Genomic DNA, 23,613 nt, shown 5'->3' with positions numbered 1-23,613 from the left:
CACAGGGCTCCAGTTTGAGCCCTACTTTATTCAACATCTATATGGAACCCCTGGCACACGTTGTAGAGAATTTTGGGGTGGGTATTGTCAGCTACGCTGACGATACTCAATTAATGTTCAAATTAACACCGGACAGTAAAGACTATGCCGCCAACTTTTCCAACTGTATGGCGGCTGTAGCCACCTGGATGGACAACAATTGTCTCCGTTTAAATGGCGACAAGACAGAGGTGCTGGTGGTAGGGAAGGAAACCTCCATATGGTCTCACGCATGGTGGCCTAGTGAACTGGGAGAACTACCCAGTCCCGTAAAATCGGTAAGAAACCTAGGGATCATGCTAGACTCGGATCTTTCTGGCAAATCCCAAGTTAATAAAACTACAGGAATATGCTTCGGCACACTAAAGGTTCTTCGAAAAATTATTGACCTCATTCCCACCAAAGTTAGAAAAGCATTAGTCCATGCTCTCATAACTCCCCACCTGGACTACGGAAATGCTCTCTTGATAGGTCTTAATCAAAAAGGCCTACACCAGCTACAATGCATTCAAAATGCAGCGGCTCGAATGGTGTTAGGCCTTTCGAGAAGAACATCTACCAAAGCAGCCTTAACCAAGCTACATTGGCTTCCTGTCAAGGAAAGAATTAGATTCAAAAGCCTCTGCTATGCCCATGGTATAGCTCATAATAAAGGCCCCATCTACCTCAGAAGCCTTTTGACCATCCATCGTCCGTTAAGAGACTTAAGATCTTCAGGAATGATGCAATTCAAACTCCCTCGCATTATGAGAGCCAGAATGGGAGGTAAATCCTTCCGTTTCTTGGCCACTAAATATTGGAACGCCCTTCCACTTCCTCTTCGGATGGAACCCTCCGAAACACTATTCAGGGCCAAACTGAAAACTCTTCTATTCCCTAAATAATTGCTGTCCTTACTCCCTCAGGTTTCATCTTCCTCAGTTTATGAATTGTAAGCAGTTAGCGCGGGGACACACAGTCTTGTGCAACCAGGCGCTTTATAAATATTTTTATTATTATTTAGTATTACTGAATATAATATGTGGGAGCCTCATTTCTTTCTTTTGTACTTTCTATGTCCCTTGTTTTTATTATCTTTATTTCACTTTTTATTCTCTCATTTCTTTTCTGTTTCTCTCTATTCCTGGCTTATCTTTCATTCATTTCTTAATTTAAGGAGGCTTAGCTTCCTAAAGCATTTTATTCATTCATTTGCATTTCTTCTTTCCTGTCATGGGGATGACTGCACAGATATCCTTACAAGTAGGATCTTTTGAATTCTGCATGAACCTATTTACTAATGGTCCTAGTTGAAGGTGTCATTAAGAAGTTAAATATATGTTTCTGATGTGAGGTAGGGTGGGTATGTGTGAGAATGTGTGTCAGAGAGAGAGTGTGTGTGTCTGTCTGTCTGTCTATGTCTGAGTGAGTGTGAGTACTTGAGCGTGGGGAGTCGGCTCTCACTATACTATACCAAAAAGAGGTATAGTGTGCAGAGAGTCCAGTGGATCCCCAGAGGTTTTACAGAGGCTAAAGTAGATAATACTAATGCTCTTTTGTGGTAGTGTGGGGGAGCAGTTAGACGTATACGAGGGTAGTTTTAAGCATTTGTTGTACACATAGTGGCAATAATTGACACACTGTTGTACACACAGTGGTAATACATGACACACAATCAATGAATAAATCTGTGACCAATTTATAAAATGACACTTGATTAGATTTATTTTGCGGAACCACAGAATTTCATCTAGAGTAAATAAGTGTTCGAGGCATATGGGCTGCAGATGGTACATTTATGAATAGATCGCCATCTGGTGTTGGGCTCGGATGATTGCACTTGTTTTTCTCCTGGAGAAGTCTTTTGTAGTCACGAGACTGATGACTCCTCCCCTGGGTGCTAGTGCGCATGGGCATCGGCTCCATCCTCAGATTGTTTTTTTCCGCCATCGGGTTCGGATGAGGATCGAAGCGCTCCGGATCGACTTTGAGAAAAGAGTTATATTTCGGTGCTTATTCCCTTTCCAATTGGACGGTATTGTTATCAAGCGCGAGTTTATTTCCATTTCGACGCGCTTCGCCGTCAACAACAAAAATTTCCAACTTCTACGTCGACCAGACCGGGAGGCCTATCTCGACGTAGTCCAGCCCGGAGTCCATGGAAAGGACTCCATTCAAAAAATGTCCAACGTGTGGTGCTAAGTTCCCACACAAGGACCTACACGAGGTGTGCAACCTCTGTTTATCACCTGAACAAGAATATAGGGACTGTGAAGCCTGCGCGGCATTCTCCTCCAAGTCGACGATTAGAAACCGTCGAGCCCGAAGACACGAGGCGTCGAGAATGCAGTCAGATGCAATCCCGGAGTTGTTCGAGGCCCAACACCCAGAAGAGGAAGAAGATGATGAGGACGAGTCGGGGTCGGAAGCGGACGAAGAAATCGACGTTCATCAAACCATGAGTGACGACGTCCCTTTACCAAAAAACCGACCCCGTTTGATGTTGACCCCGCCTTCGAGCCCGGTCAGACAACCGAAAAAAGTTTCCGACGCCCCGCCTTTAGGCTCTGCAAAGAAACCGAAACACTCGGCCTCCCATCATGTCGGATCCGAGAAACGGTCGGCATCGACATCGACACCGAAACTCCATAACAAGGAAAGCTCGCAGTCGAAACATTCCATGTCGAAATTGAAACAAGCTTTGACGTCGAAGACTTCCTCGATGTCGAAAAAAATCGGATTCGAACAAACTCTCGGTGCCGAAAACATATAACATTGACAGTCAAAAGCAAAAGCACCTTTCGGAACCAAAAACTTCGGTACCGACACAGAAGCATCAGACAGATCCAAAACAAAAGACTTTGTTTATTGATCCACAAACTGGCATGGTGGTGACAAAACTACCTAAAAAGAGGAAGAATGAACAGTTGGACGACAAAGCTCCTCCTCCTAAGAAGAGAACAATGGGGACAAATACAACTCCTCCCCTTTCTCCACAACCTAGAGACACACCCTCTTCTCCTCTTTCTCACACTCTGCCAGCTATTCCTCCACCTTCTACACCACGCCCATCTACACCTCAAACAGATGTAGAAAGTGACACAGGGGAGGGGGAACTTCCTAGGGATGATAACGACACTATCCCAGAAGATACAGATCCATGGGAAGATTATAATGCAGGGTCAGATAATGATAATGACCCTGAACTGTATCCCTCAAAACCTTCACCACCTGATGATAATACAGGTTTTGCACAGTTAATTAATAGGGCAGCAAAATACCACAAGGTAGACTTACATGCAGAACCTCAGATAGAGGATTTCCTTTTAGAAACACTACCTGCTGCACAAAGAACCTCAGGGACCCTACCAATGCTTAAGGGTCTCCTTAATCACACATCAGACATATTTAAAGACCCAGTGAGGGCTAGGGTATTAAACCCAAGAATTGATAAAAAATATAAGGCAGCCCCAAAGGATCCAATATGTATTAAGGGACAAATACCCCTGGACTCGCTAGTAGTCACAAACGCTCGTAAGAGAGCAAATTCATTAACTACGGGAGAAGCTCCTCCTCCTGACAGGAAGTCCAAGTTAATAGATGCCTCTGGCAAAAGAGTAGAATCCCAAGCAGCAAACAGCTGGCGCATAGCTAATAAGCAAGCGCTACTTGCACGTTATGATAGAGCTCATTATGATGAGTTAGAAAAACTCATTACACATCTCCCTAAGGAACATCAAAAAAGGGCAGATCAGCTCATACAAGAAGGGAAGATAATAACTAACACTTCCATTAAGTGCGCCTTAGACACAGCAGACACTGCTGCAAGATCCATAAACTTTAGTATCATGTTAAGAAGACATGCATGGCTCAGAGTCTCAGGATTCAAACAAGAGGTACAAACCTCCTTGTTAAACCAGCCTTTTGATGGGAAAACACTTTTCGGCTCAGGCACAGATGAGGCCTTAGAAAAGATGAAAAAAGACACAGAAACGGCTAAATCAATGGGAGCATTGCAACAGCCAGCTCAAAGGGGTTCCTTTCGTAGGTCCACATATAGAGGCGGATCAAAGAATACAGGCACAAGCCAGCAATCAACCTCTTTTACACCAACATCACCCAGAGGTAATTCTAGAGGCAGTTACAGAGGTAACAACAACAAGGGTAGAGGTCGCGGAAATAACAACAACTGCAATTCTCCAACCCCAAAACAGTGACTTCATAAAATCCCCCCCAGACCATGTAACACCGGTCGGGGGACGTCTATCACAGTTCCTACCTGTCTGGGAAAACATCACATCAGACAGGTGGGTGAGACAAATTATCCAACATGGTTATTGCCTAGAACTGACAGCTACCCCACCAAACATCCCCCCCAAACAGCGTCCAATGAGTCAAGATCACCTAACACTGTTAAAACAGGAAGTACTATCACTACTAGAAAAGCATGCCATAGAGAAGGTTCCGCAACACCAACAAGGAACAGGAGTATACTCTCTATACTTCCTAATTCCCAAAAAAGACGGGTCTCTAAGGCCAATACTAGACCTCCAACCTCTCAATGCATACATACATTTGGAACATTTCCACATGGTCACGCTCTAACAAGTACTTCCTTTACTGAAGAAAGGGGACTTTCTTTCTACACTGGATCTAAAAGACGCTTACTTTCATATCCCAATTCACAAAGCCCACAGGAAATACCTCAGGTTTGTTGTAGAAGGACAACATTATCAATTCAAAGTCCTTCCATTTGGGGTCACAACAGCGCCAAGAGTGTTCACAAAATGCCTAGCAGTGGTTGCAGCTCACCTAAGAAGACAACAAATACATGTCTTCCCTTACTTGGACGACTGGCTAATAAAGGCCAAGTCACAAGAAGAATGTCTTCAAAACACACAAAAGACAATTCAGTTGCTGCACCAGCTAGGGTTTACGGTGAACTACACAAAATCCCACCTACAACCAAACAAGGTTCAACAATAACTAGGGGCTACTATAGACACAGAGAAAGCCAGAGTATACCCCAATCCAGTCAGAATTCAAACAATGCTTACATTGATTCAAAGATTTCAACCACAACACTAACAGCGCGAGTGTTCATGCAGCTATTAGGGATGATGTCATCCTGCATGCTGCTAATACCATATGCCAAACTACAAATGCGTCCGCTGCAAGAATGCTTAGCGACACAGTGGAATCAGGCTCAAGGACAGATTACAGATCTGGTGTTGGTAGACGACCGCACACATCGCTCTCTGCAGTGGTGGAACACAACAAACATTTCCAAAGGGCGGTCGTTCCTAGAACCAATTCCACAAGTGATACTAACAGCGGATGCATCGCTCACCGGATGGGGAGCGCATATGGAGAAATACACAGTACAGGGAAGATGGAGTGTACAGGAAAAAAGACTGCACATCAATCATCTAGAACTACTAGCAGTGTTCCTAGCATTAAAAGCCTTTCAAATGCACAGTCTCAACAAAGCAGTCTAATCAGAACAGACAACATGACAGCAATGTATTATATTCAAAAACAGAGGGGGACGCACTCTCTCCAACTATCCAGACTAGCGCAGGAAATTTGGAGATGGGCCATTCCTCAAAACATCTATCTATTAGCCGAACACCTACCAGGAGTTCAAAATCAGATAGCAGACATCTTCAGCAGACAGTCAGAACAAATACACAAATGGGAACTGCACGACCAAATACTGCAGCCATTCTTCCAAAGATGGGGACTACCAGAGATAGATCTCTTTGCCACTCATCAGAACGCAGAATACCAAAGCTTCGCATCCAGGTACCCACACCACCTGTCGCAGGGCAATGCGTTATGGATAAATTGGTCCAACAAATTTGCATACGCTTTTCCCCCTCTCCCACTAATTCCATTAGTGGTTCGAAAACTGTAACAACACTCAACGACCATGATACTAGTAGCACCCACGTGGGCACGGCAGCCGTGGTTCACCACGCTCCAGCAACTCTCACAAGTGCCACACCAAAAACTGAGAATTTTACCCATGCACCTTACACAGAACCATGGAGAAATAATGCACCCAGATCCCAAACAACTAAACCTAGCGATCTGGCTCCTGAGATCTTAGAATTTGGATACTTAGATCTACCTCCAAACTGTATGGAGATCATTAAGCAGGCAAGACTCTGGGCAAGTCACTTAATCTCCCCGTGCCTAAAATGAAAGTGTGTCCTCATGTAACGTAACTGGTGCTATGTAAAGCGCTCTGATAACTGATTCGGTTCGGTTCTAGTTCGCGCTATATAAAACTCTGCAAAAAAAAAAAAAAGACGTCCTACCACCAGAGCATGCTATGCAGCAAAGTGGAAAAGGTTTGCTGTATACTGTACCAGTAACAACATCAACCCTCTGGACGCATCAACAAAAAATATTATTTGCTACTTACTACACTTGCAGCAATGTAACCTTGCTTACACATCTATTAGAGTACATCTGGCAGCTACAGCAGCGTACCTACAAAACAGGCAACATTTATCCCTGTTTAGAGTGCCAGCAATCAAAGCCTTCATGGAAGGCCTCAAAAGAGTCATTCCACCAAGATTGCCACCTTCCCCGGTCTGGAATCTCAACATAGTACTCACCAGACTAATGGGACCACCCTTTAAACCTATGCATAGGTGTGAAATACAATTCCTTACATGGAAAGTAGCCTTCCTTATAGCCATTACCTCCCTCAGGAGAGTGAGTGAATTACAGGCATTGACAATACAAGAACCATTCCTACAGTTACACCAAAATAAAGTGGTTCTTAGAACAAACCCAAAATTCTTGCCTAAAGTAATTTCAGCATTCCACATCAATCAACCTGTGGAACTACCAGTCTTTTTTCCAAAACCACAGACGGTGGCAGAGAGGGCCCTACATACATTAGATGTCAAAAGGGCAATATTGTATTACATAGAAAGAACACAAACTTTCAGGAAAACCAAACAACTATTTGTAGCTTTTTCCCCAACACATAAGGGCAAGCCTATCTCTAAAGCAGCCATTGCCAGGTGGATTGTAAAATGTATACAAATATGTTACATAAAAGCAAAGAGAACATTAACTGTTCCTCCTAGAGCTCATTCTACACATAAACTAGGGGCATCTATGACATTCTTAGGAAACATTCCCCTAGATGACATATGCAAAGCAGCAACTTGGTCTACACCGCATACCTTCACAAAACACTACTCTGTTGATGTGCAGGCAACACAACAAGCAAGAGTGGGCAAGGCTGTACTAAAAGCTTTATTTCAAACTGTTGCAACAGACACTAGTGACCACCGCTAGGGAGGTAACTGCTGTATAATCTATTCATAAATGTACCATCTGCAGCCCATATGCCTCGAACGGAATATGCTACTTACCAGTATGCATCTGTTCTTGGCATAGAGGGCTGCAGAGTGGTACATGCCCTCCCTGCCTCCCCGGAAACCTGTGTCTGTTCCAAAACTATCTTATTTAGATACACTTACATAGGCATCTCTTTCTGTATTCTATCATACTACTCCATCTAACCCTACTATGGCAAAACAATCTGAGGATGGAGCCGATGCCCATGCGCACTAGCACCCAGGGGAGGAGTAATCAGTTTTGTGACTACAAAAGACTTCTCCAGGAGAAAAACAAGTGCAATCGTCCGAGCCCAACACCAGATGGCGATCTATTCATAAATGTACCACTCTGCAGCCCTCTATGCCAAGAACAGATGCATACTGGTAAGTAGCATATTCCTTTTCTATAGAAATTCTGGTCAATATAAAAAGTGGACAATTAGTGCAATTTTCAGACTTTACAATGTTAACCTATGGGGTGAAGAAAACATTCAACAAACGTATAGCCAACATCTATTGCACACTTGTGCACTTGCCCCTGATTCATCCCATGGCAGGCGATTAAAACACTGCCCGGGACCCGACTTGGCCGCCATTTTGGGTGAGGAGCCTGGAGTGGAGTGGACGCGAGCGGACTAGCGCTCGGCCCCTCCCGCCCTCAGCCCTTCAAAAGCCCTCTCAGTTTACAGGCCAATTGATAGAAGTTCACGGATGCCCAAGGTTCGACCGGGCTCCGTGGCTGCTTTAGAGGCGACGTGTAGAATTTAAAAACGGAATTGTGAAAAATTTTATTTTACCCTGCACACTGTTTTAACCTGTTTTTGTTATACAGGTGACTTTTAAAAGCTTATTTTGCACACTTGTGCACTTGCCCCTGATTCATCCCACGGCAGGCGATTAAAACACTGCCCGGGACCCGACTTTGGCCGCCATTTTGGGTGAGGAGCCTGGAGTGGAGTGGATGCGAGCGGACTAGCGCTCGGCCCCTCCCGCCCTCAGCCCTTCAAAAGCCCTCTCAGTTTACAGGCCAATTGATAGAAGTTCACGGATGCCCAAGGCTCGACCGGGCTCCGTGGCTGCTTTAGAGGCGACGTGTAGAATTTAAAAACGGAATTGTGAAAAATTGTATTTTACCCTGCACACTGTTTTAACCTGTTTTTGTTATACAGGCGACTTTTAAAAGCTTATTTTGCACACTTGTGCACTTGCCCCTGATTCATCCCATGGCAGGCGATTAAAACACTGCCCGTGACCCGACTTTGGCCGCCATTTTGGGTGAGGAGCCTGGAGTGGAGTGGACGCGAGCGGACTAGCGCTCGGCCCCTCCCGCCCTCAGCCCTTCAAAATGGTCCCCCTCCCTAGGAAGCGCAGCGGACGAGCGCAGCGGGCGCGACGTAGGCGCGCCGGAGTTGCGCCTGAGTTAAGCCCGTCAGCGCCCGTCCGCGACCAGTTGGGACCTGGGGCCTCCCCCCCTGCTCCTGGCATCATCTACCCCAGACTCACCTACTCTCGCTGTACTCTGCTTGGCTTACGCCCGCCGCCTGGTAAGTACTGCTCCTGCATGGGTTGTCAGGACGCACCTCTATCCTGTCCTGATTGCGCTCTGGCCATCACGTCTTACCCCTCTGAGTTGCGCATTCCCTCATTCCCTTTTTGGATCAACACCCCTCTCCCTGTGAAGGTTCATTTGTCTAACCCATCTCCTGTGTTTAGTTTTATCAGCTTAAATTGTCGCTCTTTACCTAAGCACAAAAGGGACATATTTGACCTTCTCACTTCATATAGTCCGTCGGCCTTGTTTCTTACCGAAACTTGGCTAAAAGACTGTTCTGGACCAGATATCGCTACTGCCCTCCCTGATGATTACGCCTTTGTGGGTCGTAACAGACCTCTTAAAGATGGAGGAGGCATTGCTATTATTTTTAAAAGGACTTATTCTTGCAAGTGGGATGATCTTGCTATCCCTAATTGCGAAGCTGGCAGTTTCAAACTCCTATTATCTCCAAATTTTACACTGTCCGGGGCCCTTTTATATCGCCCTCCCAGCGCTGCTGGCGCATGGGCTGCTGCCCTTCCGGAACATATTTCCCCTCTTTTGCTGGAATCTAATAATTTTCTATTATTAGGTGATCTAAACATACATTTTAATGACACCCTATGTTCTACCAGCACTCATCTTATACAGGACCTGGCCGCCCTCAATCTAAGTCTTCTAAACTCTGGTCCCACGCATAAAGGCGGCAACTTACTCGATCCAATTTTTGCTAATCTAGATAATGTTACCTGCCTCCCCTCTAAGCCGATTACTTGGTCGGATCATTTCATTGTAGAGTTTCACATTAAAACTACGGTTGCACCTGGCCCCCTTGGCAGCCCACATTCCCTTGGAACAAGAAGGAACTGGCAAAAACTGAATCTGGAGCAACTTAATCATTCCTTAAAAGAAACCCTCCCCCCTTCTGCTAATATCACCACGGATGATGTGGGCAAGATTAACACCTGGCTCACTTCTGCTATTGAGTCCTGCCTTCCGGCACGTAAATGTAAACAAAAGTTCCTGCACCCTCCTGCCCCTTGGTTCAATGAAGAACTCAAAATGGAAAAGTCACGTTGCAAAAGACTGGAGCGCATTTGGAGATCCAACTACCTGTCGGCAGATAAAGAGAACTACAAATTTGCATTACAGAAATACCACACTCTATGTAACACTGCCAGGGCTAATCATGTTAACGATACGATACTGAAAGCTCAGAATCGTCCTAAAGCCCTCTTTAAGGCAGTTCAGGAACTATCGGGTATGTCATGTGCCCCCAAAGCCCCCTGCCTGGATAGCAATCAATGTAATTCCTTGGCAGAGTTTTTTACATCAAAAATTGACAACATCTACGCGGGCTTTGATACTTCATCTTCTGTTTCACCCAGGCCACCATTCCAGCAACATGACCAACTCTCCATACAGGATGATCCTGAACGACTTTCTCCTCCTCGATTAGATAAATGGGAATGTATCTCCATGCCCGTTTTTCCTGAAATTGTTGGCAGAGATTAAATCCGGCTCTCCCCTGGATCCCATGCCTCCCCAGATTCTTTGTAATTTAGACTCTGTCCCTCTGGACTGTATCTTGGCTCTTTTGAATGCATCTCTCACTGAGGCAGTGGTTCCTAACATCTGGAAGCATGCGATGGTGGTTCCACTGCTGAAGAAAGCTAATGCGGATATCAGCAACCCAGCCAACTTCCGGCCCATTTCCCTGCTTCCCTGCCTCTCAAAGGTGCTGGAGAAACATGTTAATCGTCACCTCACCGCCTACATTGAATCAGCAAACGTTCTCCACCCTTCTCAGTCTGGTTTCCGGGCGTGCTTCTCTACGGAGTCCACCCTTTTGGGAGTCTCGGAGACAGTCAGGCGCCAGGTAGACAAAGGGGAGACAGTGGCACTCATCCTTTTGGATTTGAGTGCCGCTTTTGACACCGTCTCCCATAGCATCCTTTTGTCTGCCTTGAAGTCTGTTGGTATCCGCGGCCCCGCCCTCGCCTGGATCTCTGACTTTCTTTCTCATCGCACTTTCCAGGTTGTCTCCCCTTCTTCTGTGTCCACTGTTCACAACTCCCCGTATGGCGTTCCCCAGGGTTCTATTCTTAGTCCTTTATTTTTTAACCTTTACGTCAGACCTCTTGCTTTTCTTGCTGAACAGGCTGGACTTTCTATTTTTTCCTATGCTGATGATACCCAAATTATTTTCTCTCTCTCCTCTAATCAGCACTCCCCTTCTTCTTCTCTCTGTTCTGGACTCACTGACATCGCCAACTGGATGCTGACTAACAAGCTAAAGCTAAACGGCGATAAAACAGAGCTTCTCCTATTTGGGCCGGATTCCGCTCTCTGGGGCCCGCAACATTGGCCTCAGCAAATGGGACCTCTACCGGTCCCAGCAACTTCAGCACGCAATCTGGGGGTCCTCTTTGATAATCAGTTATCCATGAGACAACATGTGGTCAAGGTCTCGGCCACCTGCACCACCATCATCAGGTGGCTGAGGAAGATCACATGTATGCTGCCTCCAGACACCCAGAAGTCAGTGGTCCAGGCCCTAGTGACATCGCGGCTGGACTACGGCAACGTACTCCTTCTGGGTGCCTGTAAGGAGGTCACCCGGAAGCTCCAAGTAGTTCAGAACATGGCTGCCCGTCTACTTTGTAACCTACCGAGAACAACCTCTGTCTCTTCTTCTCTGCGTAGCCTTCACTGGCTGCGCATAGAATCTAGGACCAAATTTAAAGCACTTTGCTTCATGCACCGTATCAAAGCTGGAAAAGCCCCCCAATATCTTTCCACTTTAGTCCAGCAATACTGTCCCTCTCGCACCCTTAGATCTTCCACTCACTGCAGATTCTCTGTTCCCCGCTTCAAGCGGGCCAGAGTCGGTGGACGCTCATTCTCCCACCTGGCACCTGCGCTCTGGAATTCGCTTCCCATCCCTCTGCGATCTGAAACATCCTATATCAAATTCCGCAAAGGTGTGAAAACCTGGTTGTTTTCTCTGTAACCGATTCCTTAAACTTCCGTTGTCCTCTTTTACTTCTGTTCTCTTAGCGCCGGGAAACCTACGGGTAGCTGAGCGCTCTACAAAATCAGATATAATAATAATAATAATCTACTTACAAGGCCATTCTTCATAAGTTAAGGTCAGTATTGGACAAGGTTCACTTCAGAACCAACAGTGCACCACCAGCGGCACGTGGGCACCCGGGAGCAGGTGCAAGTTCAAGGTTGGAAACCCAATACAAATTAAGGGGGACTGGGGCAATCGGACAGAGGCTGCTTACAGGTAGGTAACAGCGGCTTGGGGGAACTAGGTGGTCAGGAATTGAAGTTCAGGGACTGGGGATGCCACCTAAAAACTTGTTTAAGGGCGATACAAGAAAGTGACAGGTAGTGCCCAATGGGCCCTTTGCCTGGGTGTCTAGGTCCTCTAACATGCCCACCTTCTGTGAGAGGAGGACACAGTCCTAGCCATACCTGAACAAGTCCCACCATCTTCAAGATGGTGGGCACTGAAAAGTATACTTGACCTAGCCTCCAGCACCCGAGGGCTGGAGTTGACAGAGGGGGGGTCACATCTCCTATTCTATCAAAGGTTTCCCACCTGTCCTGCCGCCAAAAAGGGGGTGAGGACGCGACGGAGGCCCGCTCCTTCGAACAGGAGAGGCGGGGGTCGCATTACAAAGGGGGCAAGACCTTTGAAGCTCCCCACCACGGATGGCTCTTCCTGTCCAGGGGAGAAGAGAACACCTCCACCCAGGAAAGGCATTGTTCTCAGCCACAGAGTGCGCAGGTACTCTCCCCTGACTTGGGAACTGGGGATACGGGTTTGAGTCTCTGCTTCAGTGCAACATTCTGTGATTCTGGGCAAATCACTTTATCACCCCATGACCATAGACAGCATCTAGAAACCATCACGGGTGATGAGCCGCAATATATAAATCTGCGAATTTTAACTCACTGCCCGAGATATGTGTAAGACATCCATAGAGCAGTGTTCATGGGAATGGCACACAGGGATGTGTGCCAGGTCGGCTCTTCAGTTTTGTCAGTAGATGACGCAGTCTGAATTTAATAATTGTCCCACTCAGTAAGGAGGGATCTATCACCCACTCCCCTTCTTCGCTGTCATCGTCAGTTGTGTGTGCGTCCTCAGGGAGATGAGACATCGATGCCACCGGAGGAGGCGGCCTGTTGATCGATGAAGGCAGAGGAAGAGGCATCATTGGGACAGATGAGGCCGACTCCGAGGGAGGAAATCGGCGGTAGTAGTCATCAAGCACATGTTGGAAATTAGAGATGAGAGACATGGGCATCTGCACAGTTGGATCACAAGTGGTGGTTGAGTATTAGGCTCAGGGTAATAATCATATCCTTGGTCATCATCAATATCTTGTCATTTGATGAGAAGCTCAGAATGAGTACAAGCAGCACGGACCGGTCATCCTCTTCCGAAACCTCCTCATTAGCCCCATAGTCAAAAAGCTCCACAGAAAGATTTGGAGATGGTGGAATCGGCAATAGATCCAAAGAAGAGTTCCTACGTTGAAGTAGGGAAACATCCGACGTTCCTGAAGGCGCCAAAAGTGTTGCTTTAGATTTCAAGGGGACTAGAGACATCAAAGCTGAAGGTGGAACCAAGGATGCCGCCACCGACTCAGCGGTCGACGACGAAGAGAGGGGTTGAAGTTCCGTAAAGAAAAGCTTCTGTGCTGTCGACGAGGCAACCGTCGACGAGGCAACCGTCGACGAAGCAGGTGGAGCCTTGAGAGCCATCGACCGTCTCGTCGGCGAGAAGGCATCCGTCGACGACTGACCGGAGACAGACCTCTTTTTTGTCGATGACGAAGTGAGGGAGGTGGCAGACGAGCGAGGCTTCACTGACACCATGACAAACGTCGACGGAGAGGACGCTGACAACATAATCATTGTAGGTTGAGGAGAAGAGAAGGTGGAAGTCGTCGTTGTAGCAGTGGCGACGGAAATCATCGTCGACGAGGAACCCATTTTTTAGGCAAATTTGTCTCAGGAAGAGACTTAGACGTCTGAGACTTAGATTTTGGAGAGGGCATAAGTAGTCACTTAGAAGGAACAGGAGCCCTTTTTGAGGAAGAAGTCTGGCCTTCATGAGTAGAGGTGTGGTCTTTCTTGAGCACCTTAGCCTTCGCAGATACCATCTCCGCCTCACAAGCCCTCTTCTTAGAGATGACAGTCCTGAGAGAGGAATCACTCTCAACATCCGATATCCTTAGTCTTAAATTTCTGTAACCACAGAAGTTGACCTCCCTCTCTGTCTCTCAAAGTCTTTTGAGGAAAAGTCCTGCAGATTTTACAATCTCTCACCTGATGTTCAGGGTGGAGGCAGTAGATACACTTTTTGTGGGGGTCTTCGGAATGAAGCCAGAATTTCCCACAAGGCTCACAGTGTCTGATGAGTGACCTTTTTGTAGCAGACAAAGCAGTGAAGATATTCTGAAGAGTTTCTGAAGGGAAAAGGTAGAGGTACTGAGCACAGGGTCAGACTGATTTGCATATGGCCATGTCTGAACTGGGGTGGCAGAGTGGGCTAAAGAACGGTGATGGATTAAACCCAGATCTGTTGACTGGGTGTGAGTGTTTGATTGGTTCAGATGCTCCGTCCATCACCACCCCCTTTTGTACCACACTGGCATAGAGATGGGCATCTTCTTCTACGGCAGACACTTCTATCTCGTCTTGGTCAGATTCTTACCAGAAGATATCCAGAGTGTGTTGAATGCTCTGACACTGACTCTCTCGCCGTCGAGCCTGATGGTCGGGTAGAGTCCTCTTGGACCGAAACGACTTACAAGCGTCGCAGTCTTTCTCCTTGTGCGCTGGAGAGAGGCACAATTTACAAACTTGATGCATGTTTTGCGAGGGTACTTGGCGTGGCACCCAGGACAGAAATGGAATGGAGTCCGTTCCATTTGCAGTTGACTGGCCCTACGCAGCAAGGCCCGACGGTTGCCCATGAGGTTTTCTATCGAACATGGAGAGTTTGTTGATCTATTTGAAACACGGAGAACAGGGAAACGGGTACTGAAACAATACAGTTGAGGGTAGAGTGGACTGCGGGAAACCCAAAGAGCGGTTTCGGAGCGCAGCAATACACATCCGAACCCATTTGGGGTAAAAACAATCTAACAATGGAGTCGATGTCCATGCGCACTATCACCGAAAGGTAGAGTCACCTTTCCTCGTGATTGGAAAGACTTCTTCGTAGAAAAACAACTTGCAAACATCCAGACCCAACACAAGATGGCAGGAGTATGCAAAGCATGTGCATCTACAGCACACATGCCTCGAACAGAGGATTAATGGCCTCAAATCCCTGCTGTGGTATCTTGTCATGTTGTGGCTGAGTGTGCCATGTGATGTGGCAGGCTATAGTGCTTGGTGTGATTTGGTCATTTTTGACAAGGTGGAGTGCTGAATGGATAGACAAATTTTGATTTTCTTTGTTTTTGGGATTGTGTGAAATAGTGCGGTACCTACCGTATGATGTAAATAAATTACATTGCTAGTATACCATCAGGATGTGGGGTGAGTGTTATTAGGGCCGAAGCCTTGCTGATTATATGCAGAATAACAAGTCTGGGAGGTCACTACTGACTAGGGCAGGTTAGCAGCTGCACAGGCCTTGGGCATTGCTCCTACTGAGGATAATATGTGACGGGCCACTGGTGACTGGAGCTGGCTAGCAACAACGCTAGCCTCTGGTATTCATTACAGGCAGGGTAAAAATACATGTCAATATTGACTGGAACTGGTTGGCAGTAGAGTTGACCTCTGGCTTTTAATATTTGCAGGATTTAAGGTACAGGGGTCACTACTGACTGGAGTTACTTAGCAGGATAATAGGTCTCAGGGAGCCAATACTGCCTGATGCTGGTTAGTATGATCACTAGTCCCAAGGTGCTACTAATGACTCAAGTTGGCTAGAATGATAACAAGTCCCAGGGGCCAGTACTAACAGGAGCTAACTAGTAGGCTTACATACAGGCCCAAGGGGCCACTACTGACTGGAGCTAGCTAAAAGAATAACAGGCCCAAGGGTGGTGGGGGTGCGAGTGGCACCAGTGACTGGAGTTGGCTAGAAGCATTGACGACCTTGGGTACTGATTAACTGCAGGATTACAGGTCACAGGCGGCACTGCTGAATACGGCTGGCTAACAGCAGTGATGGCCACTGGGAAGAAGGAATTGAGAAAGCATAACTGGATATACTGGTTTCTTTAACACCGATAATTGTTTACACATCAATGCCACAACCTGTATTGATATATTACATCACCAAATTACAATATTCTTATATTAATTTGATGTGTCTGTTCGCCTTAATATGCCTGCAAAGTTACATGATTCTATTAAGGCCCAGAACCATTTTATTTAGTGATGTCCATCTGCACACTTTCCTGCATCTTGTAGTAAATTCAATATTGACAAACAGAAGTATTATTTCCAGAAACAGTGACTTCTGCAGCTTGTCTGTGTATCTTTTATCTGCACCTCACGGACTCCTCACATTCCTCTCGAGAGAAGATCCTGCCTCCTACTCATTAGTGTTGTTTTAGTAACTGTTTCTATCACGTGTTCATGTTTCATTGACTTGTATTAGGAGAAAAGTGCATAAAAATACATTGTGTAGCATTAGCATTATATACTTCAACTTGCTTTAGGGTGGATGCTCTCGTCCATTGCAAAGACAATTGTCACTTGTTAGTTTGCTTGGCCTTTTGCTATTTTTGCATTAAATGTATGATAGATGTGTAGCCCTCCAAGTGTGTTGTGTTTTATTTTACATATCATAAGAGATGACGAGGAAAATGGCAGTCCAGAATACACATTCTTCATATAAATCAACTCACAGAATACTGTTCTGGAGGTTCAGTCCCACAGACATTATCTCTAACTGAACGCTGGCACCCTAGGAAGCATGTGCTTTTCAAACCAGGTGCTGTCTGATGTGGCGTCTTCGCTATTGGATAAGTCAATATGTCCTGAATTTTAGGAGGGTTACCGTATCTAGTGCACTCTGTTAGACAGCGCTCACCTGTGGTAGTAATATGGTAATAGGCACCTTATCACCTATGCACGGTGCAGGGCTTTGAGTTACAGAGCTCCTCACGCTGTGGAGAAGATTAGGTCACATTTACCCATTTTCCCATATTTGGTCCTGATGAAATGCCAACAGATTGCTCCATGACTACACAAGGCATGAGAAAAGTTGACCTGAGGTATAGACCCTAGCTTACCAGCAGGTCCATAGGTGATCGACACTTTCACACAGTGATAGGGGCCATTAGTTCCTCAATTTCTCTGCCACTGTTTTTAATCTCAACATGGACCAGGAAGATCACATTAACCGCATCGAAGCTGATGACGGAACCGCTCCGTCATCAGCTGTGGTGTCGCTGTACTGATGACGGAGCGGTTCCTTCATGGCCTGTCCGACGCTCCTGCGCGGCGCTGATTTTGCGCCTGTGCTGCGTGTTCTATTGAGCGGTCAGGGCCATGACGGAACCGGTCAGTCATAAGCACAGCTCACCCGAGGCTGGTGACGGAGTGCTTCCGTCACCAGCGTGTGAGCGCTGCGCGGCCACCCGTCCCCTTAGCGATGCGGCCGAATAGCCGCCGCAGCGAAGGGGTTAACTATATTGTGACAACTGGTCGATAGTTGATCTTATATTCAGACGTCAGCAATCTCACATCTTATGACACAACATCCTCTGTCCTACTATGCGCATCCGGCATAGTTAATAAAAGATGTGCGACAAAGTGTCCTCTAGTGGTGCCCGCCAGGCATTGTAGCGCCGGCCTGGTGAGGAGTATAACCCAATTATGAAGCATGTCACCTTCAGGTGAGTGAACGCAACTTGTCTTAAAAGCACATGCTTCCTAGGGTGTCTGCATTCAGTTACAGATAATGTCGCTGGGACTGAACCTCCGAAAACACTATACAGTGATTTGACTGTTTTATGTTGCTGCTACAAGCTCCTTACCTGTGCGAGTTATCGGGAACGATGCAGGGGGCAGAACCAAACCAGCCACATGTGGAGATCAATGACAAATACTGAAGATTTAACAGAGCTTCCAAGCTGGTGACCATTACTTAATTGACCTTCAAAATAAACAACACGTTTTTAGTATTCTGGTGACTCATGACCATAAAAAACAAAGGGTATAAATTCAATATTGTGTCAAATACTTAAAAAATGGAACTGGATGTGCTGAATCGGATGTTGCGCCAGGTCATGCGTGACACCTTCCACCACTATTGCTTATGGGACTTGTAGTTTTTTTCTCATTAAAAGGATGGTCTCTAAAGTCCCAGTGTTCTAAGTGATGTTGGTCAAAATCAGAGGCCTGATGGAGGGTGAAGCATGACATGGCTCTGCTTAGCAGTGAGGCGACTGACAGTTCCCCAGCCCTTCCATTCTTTGACCTACAGAGGCTCGTTGGCGATTCATATTTTTTTGCAATGACAAAGAAACTTTTATTGCAGCTTCTGTCAACTGAAGAGATAAAACCCCTGGGCGTGTTTCATTAACTACTGACAAACATGAACAATCAAGAACATGAGTTTCTGGAAAACTATCAAGCCCCCAATCAGAATCAGCCGCCCTTCACACCCAGGAATTCTTGAGGCTTTGGAGAGGGTGAATTGCACGTGGTATAAAAGGAACACTACATCGACTCAAAGCTCACTTCTCAGGGATGTACTGAAATGCCAGCCTCATGGCACACTTAGCCAACTCTTCACCTCCTCCTCCTCAAACTGTTGACCAGCTATCTGGGCAAATGAGCCTGCAGCAAAGCATCGCTGGCTTGGTTCCACACCGGACCAGGCAAGGTGGTCAACTCCATGCTCCTCCAAGTCAGCAAGCACTCTGGTCGAGCCAGTCCTAACCCCACATGAATATTCCCCATCACAGCTATATTAATGGTACAAAGTTATGTTTCTGCCAAATGATTGAGTCAAAAATTGAAAGGTTTCACTATGAAGTGCTGAAAGAGAAATCATGAAGTTTTTCAACATTTCGGAGTCTGCCACAGTACACAGGAGCATTATATCTCTACAGCAGCAAATCATATATGTGCCCTGTAGAAAGCACGTTTGAATGAAACATGGAATGCATTGCAGCCAACAATCTATGCAACATCATAGCAGAGTGCAAGATAACTTGTGTTATTATTCCAGCAGAACGAAATGCCATTCCTAATGTGTACGTCATTTTAAAGACAAACCCAGGAAAATGTACGGTCAGTGTTGTTGTTCTGCCAGTTAAAAGACTATCTCCATTAATGTGTCAGGAAATAAAATACTATGAGAAATCCTACTCTATGGCAGGGTGCTGCCTGCCACTATATTGCAGGTTACTTCCAACATAATCTGATTTATACATACATACTCCAGGGTACTGCCAGCTATCGGGTCTGCACACAGCAGTCTGGAGCCACTCAGGAAGGAGGTAAGCTCTTCATTTCATCTTAAGCCCATAGGTTACAGTCACAGCCTGATAGACCCGGAGAACTTTATCCTCGCTCTAACTTCACCGAGCAGATGGACTTAACCCATCAGAGGCTGTATTGAGCGCTGGGTGATGCCTGGCATCTTATAATCGTTGGCGGGAGGAAGAAACTCTGATAGGAGCTACTACAAGAAGAGCAGAGAAACAGGACCACAGATCGCCATAGAGCGACAACTGCCCAGAAGCTGAAGAAAGAACTCTGGAACAGCAAAACTCCTCCACCCTGGAGATTCTCCAGGATAAGTAAATGATGGTAATGAAATGCAAACTGCAGCATTAAGGTCACACACTACAACATCTTTCCCTTTAAACCGAAGATAACAGTCTACAATAAAAAACGAACCAAAAAGCAACAAAATAAGAAAATGCATTTCCAAATGCTGTAAAAGAGAAACAGTTAATACAAATTAATAATATTAAACGTTGTTGGTACCTTAGTAATGTGCTTACTTCTTGGCTTCACTCCATCTGCAGCAATAACGCTCTGAAAGGAGAAAATACTGCTGTGAGTCTCAGAGTCTTCAGCATTATTGGTCTCAGTCACGAAGACTGCGGTGTCGGAAGATAACTTTCTCTTATTTGGCTTTATAGTTCCACCAGTCAATCCATCACTTTTAGCAGACACGCTACTGTCAGCAGCATCATAACTTCAGGCAGATTAGCAAAGTGGATATCACCACTCGCATTGGGTGAACAGACTCGTCTCTGCAACATACATCCAGTCTGTTCTCAAATTTGCTTGGGGCTGTCAAAATGCTGCAATATATTCGCCACACTTTCCTGACTACCTTGTTTTAAAAAGTTATGACATTCAAGCGTAATTCTTAGTTCGTCTGCAAGCTGAAGTTTTTTAGAGATTCTATTGCCACACAATACTCATCCCATATTTCAATCTGTCCACATGGTGCTTCAACCCTGGTAGGTTATCAACTGCCTGTTTTGCAGATAATGTTAGATAGTTTCTGTAAGAAACTGAATTATTATTTGCGGTAGATGTGGAACAATCACAACCGTTGTGAGAGTGAACTTTCAAAGCCATTCAATTAACCTAGGATCAACCCCCTGGTATCTAAGCACCGAACAGGCAGGCTTAACTTAAGGTAATATGTAAAATATGTATGTAGAAACCAAAAAATAAAAGTCAAAATGCAAAACAATAAAAAAAATTAAAAAACGAAATAGAAAAATAAAGTAAAGTGTATTGAACAAAATGACACCAAAATGACAAAATCCAATAAGGGGAATTAGATATGAACTGTAACGCTGTAAGAATCACAAGGTGCCAATGGGTGAGGGGCCCGGGCATGGATCAGTCTCTCTGGAGCTGACTGCCAAGTCAGAGGAAACCGGAGGCCACGGCCTGCAAGCACATAATGCAGGAATTAGCCGCAGTGGTACTAGAAGACATCTAGTGCTCCAGGCTCAGATAGACCTGCTGGCCTACAGGGGGATTCACGGCAGGTTTGTGCGCAAAGTGCTTAGAGTATTGAGAAAAAAGCAGCAGACGCCCAGCAGGGCAATAGCAGACGGTCAAAGGCAGCAAGGCCCGGACGAGACTGAAAGGAGTGACACCTCGGGCCCTCACCATCAAGCAACAGCGTAGTGGAGCTCAGCGGGAGGACAACCCGGTGACAGCCACCCACTGGGGCTGGGACCCCCACGACAAGGCATGCGGGTTTGGAGATGTGGTAAGAGATATAGCAGCCATGTCCTCGGCGAGAAGCAAGAAGGATCAGAATCTAAAAAAGATGCTGATCAAGCTCCCGATGACTGCAGCGGAGAAGGGAGGCTCTCCCCAATGACACAAATCAGCCAAGATGTGGACACCTCTGAAGCCCCAGTTACCCACGCCTTTTTAGAGTCTCTATTCGGTGCATTACAAGGCGACTTGCAGACGCTGAAAAGGGAAATAGCGGGGGAGATGAAGGAGATAACCGATGGAGCGAAACAACAACTTTCAGAGGAGGGTCAGAGGGAAATGTTTAACGACCGAACAGGTAAATACCCCCAGTAGAACTACATAAATAACAAAAAGGCCTGAAGGTCGAGTATAGCTGAGATACTTAAACTAACACTGGACTATTGCACATCAAAAATTGTAATACATCAGTTATCACAAGGTGTAGTGGCTTTCAACATGACTGTTTGAGTCCTATCAGCCCACCCAAATGGCGGAGCCTCATCATGTAGGACCTCCAAAACTAGGTCTGTGTACTGAAGCCCAGATGTATTTTGGCTTCGTGTCACTAGGCCATAGTCCGGTCACCGCAATTGTCCTTACCAATGGTGGAGCTGATGAGTGCAGTGCAAAAAAATGAATAAAGTGAGGTGTGTTAAAATGACTATAAAGGCAAACAAAGAACTTTTTTATTGTGTTTATTAGTGTTCACCTAAACGTCAGACTAAAAAATAGTGTGAGGACAGTGTGACAAAATCACTGTCTAGATTGCTTGGTAAAAAATATTTTTTTATAAAACATGTTTCTGCCATAAGGTGGATGTTCACCGGCATTCGTCAGGGCCAAGCTCATATATATGCTACTGCAATTAACACTATCAATCGTGCTTGATAAGAAAACAATAGAAAATCTAACAGACCATTTTCAAGAAACATACGAGCGGTCATTGGGAACATCCTACCATATCCTCCTGATTGGCGCAGATGTTAGAAGAAATCTTCCCTGTGAAAAATTACAAAAGAAAAACCATGTAATCCGCTCATCAGTATACTCCTAGTTTAAAAAATAAAAAGTGCAATGAATCTATGGTGCGCACTTGATACGGAGTGCTTTATGTACAAGACCAGTGATAATAAAACAACCCTCAGCTATGCCAATCACCGATAATGATGGCCTCTTGAAATGTGCGCTATGTTAAGTCGCCAACAGATAATCTGTGTATCATTTTAACAACTTTGTAAAACACTTACCCAACTCTGCATGGGAAGATAGCCTCACCTCACCCGGCAACTGCTCGGAAAATGAGGCCCCGCTCTAAACGTGTAAGCAAGGACAGTTCCAAGATTAGATAACTGCCACACAGTATGTCTACATAACAGTTTACAAAACCAACAGTTTTCTGAACTACCCATCATGATCACCACACCCCCGGGACCCAGATGGAAGTGCTTAACGACTAAAATCAAAAACCATCCTCTAGCATTTCCTAGCTTGTGACTGCGTATTAATAGATATCGCAGATCTGTCTTCCATCAACCAGCTGAGTGGCATTGCTGGTAATGGACATAGGTATGTACCTCCAAATAATAATAACTATTGGGGAGATCAATCCTTGTGAGAGTTTGAACCTACCCTACAGCACAGTGGTTTGGCTGATTTAATGACTCAACTCGTGGTTGAGAGGTTGGGTGATATAACCAAAGGGAGGGGTCCTCCCTTGGTAAAAACTTTGTTACAGTATTAAATCAAGTAAATAAAGCCATGTAGAGCGATCAATAGATGTTCTTAAGTCATTGTATAGCGCTCTCGAGGTGCAGCTACGCTCCTAAGGTGTAACATATAACTAACCACCACCTCGCCCATAGGTATTGAGGTTGCTTTATATATAGAACCTTAACTGATACTAACAAAGTTTAACTAGAAAGTTTAACTAAAAGGTGTTAAAGGCCCCAGTGCGCCCTCCTAAACCCATGCGCTGCCCTCTTACCTGTCCGTCGGTACCTCGCGGCGTGGTCTCGAGCCGAAGGGGAGGCACCGACGGTCAGGCGGGGACGCGGTTATATACTATGGCCCCAGGGTGTAATCGTCTTCAGCTGATAGGCGAGCCGCTCATCACCGCATGCGCGCCTGTGTAACGCTAGTCAAGTAAAAGGAAGGCGTATCAATTGAGACCGCGCATGCGCTGATTCAGAGCCTCACCAGTTGCGCATGCGTGGGTTTTAACATGATCGCTTACTCAAGACACTACACTCTCACGCCTGCGTGTAATCAGCGTGAGGTCAATATTACCGCGATCCTGCGTCTAGGACGCTGCTTCAAAGCGGCATAAAGAAAAAGGACAGTTTATGCAAAGATCTTCGTGGGACTCAATGGCCATCAAGCATAATAAGGTCCTGACTCAGAGACAAAACAATTTAACGCTATGTCTCTGATGTAATAACACCCAATGGATTAGCG

The 23,613-nt window shown here is 45.8% G+C and overlaps 1 long non-coding RNA gene across 1 annotated transcript in view; it reads right to left on the bottom strand.

Moving 5' to 3' along the window:
• The window catches only part of LOC144805820 (uncharacterized), a 47,414-nt gene extending 27,367 nt beyond the window's left edge, over positions 1-20,047 (bottom strand). Inside the window, exons 1-2 of the long non-coding RNA XR_013605606.1 lie at positions 19,912-20,047; positions 17,949-18,067 (exon numbers count right to left, since the gene is read on the bottom strand). This is a non-coding gene — a long non-coding RNA (uncharacterized LOC144805820). The remainder of the gene's footprint in view (positions 1-17,948; positions 18,068-19,911) is intronic.
• Between the last annotated feature and the right edge of the window lie 3,566 nt (positions 20,048-23,613).

The sequence above is a fragment of the Lissotriton helveticus genome, assembly GCF_964261635.1.
Source record: "Lissotriton helveticus chromosome 1_1 unlocalized genomic scaffold, aLisHel1.1 SUPER_1_unloc_28, whole genome shotgun sequence".
Taxonomy (NCBI): domain Eukaryota; kingdom Metazoa; phylum Chordata; class Amphibia; order Caudata; family Salamandridae; genus Lissotriton; species Lissotriton helveticus.
This window is presented reverse-complemented; position numbering and strand designations above follow the sequence as displayed.